Source organism: Crocuta crocuta, unplaced genomic scaffold, assembly GCF_008692635.1.
Source record: "Crocuta crocuta isolate KB4526 unplaced genomic scaffold, BGI_CrCroc_1.0 scaffold944, whole genome shotgun sequence".
Taxonomy (NCBI): domain Eukaryota; kingdom Metazoa; phylum Chordata; class Mammalia; order Carnivora; family Hyaenidae; genus Crocuta; species Crocuta crocuta.
In genome coordinates this window covers 304589-308987 of record NW_027528243.1, presented here as the reverse complement: position 1 = coordinate 308987, position 4399 = coordinate 304589, and the positions used below count along the sequence as shown (strand labels likewise).

General features: G+C 48.2%; 1 protein-coding gene across 3 annotated transcripts in view; it reads right to left on the bottom strand.

Moving 5' to 3' along the window:
• The window catches only part of SEPTIN6 (septin 6), a 57331-nt gene that overhangs the window by 51269 nt on the left and 1663 nt on the right, over positions 1-4399 (bottom strand). The window lies entirely within an intron of this gene.

The window sequence follows — 4399 nt, the reverse complement described above, 5'->3', positions numbered from 1 at the left end:
CTGGGTTAACTCTCACCTCCACCACCTACAAGCTGGGTAACCTCTCGGAGACTCTGTTTTCTTCCACGTCTGTCCTAGGAGATATCTTACAGGTGCTCGGGGGACTCAGATGTGCCCCAACGCCCAACGAGCTTTAGCCCAATGCCTGGTCCATGCCTCATGCTCAGCAAATATTACAAAGGGACTTCAAACAAGCCATTATTCCTCTCTCGAGGGCATTTGGGGCAACCACAAAGGTGGCACGGTGTAGCCGTGAAGAGAATTGGCTTTTACCCAGACAGGTCTCCGTGAGCATCCCTCCTCCCTCCCCTTCTGACCTCGGACAAGGTACTTAGCTTCTCAGAGCCCCCCCACCTGTAAAATCAGGGACGGGTAGTCATTAGCTCATAGGACGGGGGCGAGGATGACACACTGAGCGTGGGTGCCTAGCCTGTGGCGAGCCGTCAACAGAAGCACCTGTTCCTACCCATCCACTTGGACTCTTGAAAATAACACGCGATGCCATGGAACACCTGTGTCTCCCCGACCCCAAACCCCGGCCAGAGAGCGCTGCCTCCAGGCTTCCGCGGGACCCCTGGTCCCCACAGGGGTCAGCCAAGCCATCGGCAGCCTTGCAAAGCCTTTGCTTCAGCTGCTACTCCCAAAGCTTCCTACTGTTAATGGTTTTACAAAACAGGGACAGCCTCGAACCGGGGCAGGCTTCCACGGAGCCAGGGGAGGAAAGGAAAAAAGGACTGCGCGTACTTAAGAAAAGTGCTAACTGCCAACGGCCCCGGGGAGAAGAGAAGCTGGACAAGAGGAGCCGAGAGTTTCTTCTGGGTGGGGCTACACCAAGAATTCAGTAACCAGAAAGGCGCCCCGAGCGGTCCAGGAAGGGCACGGCTGGTGCCAGGAGGCAATCTTTACGGCCGACTGGACCTGCTTTCAGACTAGATCCCCCGGAGAGGGATGGGCTGGGCCCCTCAGCAGCTGACATTTTCACAACTAGTTCCCAGATAGCCCCTTCACCCATTAGTGCCAGTGGGTCTTCCAAGAGTGAGAGACAGGATCTGGGCCGGGACCGCCATCTGGCAAGTTCATTACCCTCACAGTCTCACCCTCCTCCCCCCNGCCTCAAGCGGGGCTTGTTCTATGCACACCCCTTTCTGCTTCCCCTCACCCCTCACCCCTTTCTCCTTCTTCTTTTACTTAAAGCAAATGAACGAAAGTTTCCCACTGTTTGTTCTTGGTCCTCACCACTGCGGGGGAGACAGAGGCTTCAGGGCCAATGTGCTTTCTCGATGCATCCCCCTACGTAAGCAGGCATCGGAAATTGGGACAGACTCAGAGTTGAGGTTTCCTGAGCCATATTTTATCGCCCCTGGCTGCCTCTTCCTGTGTCCAAATATGGCACCGTGAAACTCTGGCCTCTGGTCCAAGTGCACAGAGGAGAGGAAACAGACCTTTCAAACTGACCACAGTGGAGAGATGGGGCGAACCCCACACCTTATTCTTAAAGACTTAGGTCACCGTCCACAAAAACTCACCAGAAGCCTCCCATGTGCCCCCTCCGCGGGACCTCCCACCCAGCACGGTGCTGTAAAGAGCAGAAGGAAGCATCTGGGCTTTCTTCCCTAGGGATTTGGGGGCCCTTTGAGTGTTTTGAGCAGGGAGAGCCACGATACAAATTTTTGTTTTGGTTTCTTTTTAATTTTTTTAATGTTTTATTTATTTCTGAGAGAGAGAGAGCGTGAGCAGGGGAGGGTCAGAGAGAGAGGGAGACACAGAATCTGAAGCAGGCTCCAGGCTCTGAGCTAGCCGTCAGCACAGAGCCCGACGCGGGGTTCGAACCCACGAACCGTGAGATCACGACCTGAGCCAAAGTCGGATGCTTAACCGACTGAGCCACCCAGGTGCCCCTTATACAAGTTTTTGAAAGATCATCCCAGCTGCGGGGCATTCGATTGATTGGAGGAGGGAGCAAGCAGAGGCGAGAAGACAGACGACTCCACCAACACGGACCTGGTGGAGGGACATCCAGGCACTGGTTGAACTGAGCTGGTCTGACTTGGGTCTCTGGAGGGAGCAACAGACTTGAGAGATGGCCTACAGAAGGGCGATCGCTCAGTCAAGCGATCGGGTAAGAGGGAGGGAAGAGGCAATGAGAGCTCTGAGGCTTCAAGGTTCTAAGCCTGGGAGCTTGGATTGGTGGGCGCACTGTGGACAGAAAAGAGAGAAGCTGGGAAAGGGTGCTTGCTTGGTGGGGACGTTGAGGATTCTGGTTTTAGATAAGCTACTACAAACAAATTATGTTTATCAGGTTTTGTTTATTTACTAAAAAGCAGTGTGCACTGTAGAGATTTTAGAACATAGGGAACATTATAAAGGAGAAAACAGCAATCACACACAACAGCACTCTCCAGAGTTAACTACCATTAATATTTATATACGTTTCCCTCCAGTCTGTATGCCTTTTGTTTCTTATAAAATAGGAATAATTCTGTATATTCCTTTACAAAATATGGCGCATAATATAGTACGGACCTTTTCTTGAGAAATGAAATATACTTCTAAAACATTATTTGTATTGGCCACATAGCATTCCATTGTAGGAATTTACCGTATTTTCTTAAATAATCTTCCACTACTAGACATTTGGCATGTTTCCAAGGTTTAAACAATATAAACAATAATTCTCATTCATACAGGTTTGCATAGATCTTGGATTATTTCCTTAAGTTAAACCCCTAGAATTGAAGCCTGCTGGGTCCAAGGGCATACACATTTGAAAGACTTCAGTACAGGGGCGCTTGGGTGGCCCAGCTGGTTAAGCGTCCGACTTTGGCTCAGGTTACGATCTCACAGTTTGTGGGTTCAAGCCCTGCGTTGAGCTCTGTGGACAGCTCAGAGCCTGGAGCCTGATTCAGACTCTGTGTCTCCTTCTCTCTCTCTGCCCCTCCCCCATTCACACTCTGTCTCTCTCTCTCTCTCTCCCTCACAAGTAAATAAACATTGGGGGGCCTGGGCAGCTCAGTCGGTTAAGCGTCTGACTTCGGCTCAGGTCATGATCTCACGGTTCGTGGGTTCGAGCCCCACGTCGGGCTCTGTGCTGACGGCTAGCTCAGAGCCTGGAGGCTGCTTCTGGTTCTGTGTGTGTCTCTCTCTCTCTGACCCTACCCTGCTCATGCTCTCTCTCTCTCAGAAATAAATAAAACATTAAAAAAAAGTTAAAATTTTTTTAAAAAGTAAATAAACATAAAAAAAATTTTTTTAAAGAAAGACAGACTTCAGTACACATTGAGAAATAATTCAACAGAGAGTAAATAGTACAAAGTTCTGTTTCGGCCACCAATATGCAAGAATGTGTCAGCCCATACTTAGACCAATGCTGAGTTTCTGAGGCTTTTTAACCACTGAGAATGGAATCATTGAAAAACGGTATCACAACATTTAATTTGCATTGTATTAGTGAAGGGGAACATTCTTTTTACTGTGCATTCTGTATTGTGTATCTATACACACATTGTGTATGTGTACACATGTATGTGAGTTGCCCGTTCAAGTCCTTGCCCATGTTTTAGAAAATAGGTGTTTGTCTTTGTCTTCTGGGTTTGTAAAAACATTTTCCATGTTAAGGAAAATAAGCCAGTTTTGGTTTTCTGGTACGATATGCAGGAGAAGAAATCCAACAAGTTCTTAGCAATATGGGATTGTAGGCTCAAGGAGAATTCAGCACTGGGGGATGAATTTAGAAGTGGGAGGTATGAAACTGGATGTGTTCTTTAAGAGATGGTACAGGGAGAAAAGAACTAGAGATTGAATGTAGGGAATGCCCACAAGGAAGGAATGGAAGATGAAAAGGATTCTTAAATTTTTTTTTTAATGTTTTATTTATTTTTGAGCGAGAGAGACAGCATGAGCAGGGGAGCGTCAGAGAGAGAGGGAGACACAGAATCTGAAGCAGGCTCCAGGCTCTGAGCTAGCCGTCAGCACAGAGCCCGACGCGGGGCTCGAACCCACGAATCGTGAGATCATGACCTGAGCTGAAGTCGGATGCTTAGCTGACGGAGCCACCCAGGCACCCCAAAAAGGATTCTTGCAAGAGGGGGCAAGTGATCAGAAAAGTAAGAGATGACCCAACAGTTTTCTAGCACTGGAGGCCAAGGCTGAAATAAGGAAGAATTACAGAGAAATAACCATTAGTCTGGATTTGATGAAGGTCACTGGTGGCTTTAGAGTCCCTAGTTTTTTCTGTGTCTTTTTACCCAGCGTCCATCCAATACACCAAAATTAACTGGAAGGATGGGGGACTTGGGAACGTGGGAGCTGGTTACTGTGTTTTTCCTACTGAGATTTAAGCAGCAAACTGTTTAAAAAATATTTATTTATTTTGAGAGAGAAGGAGACCGTGTGCGCAAGT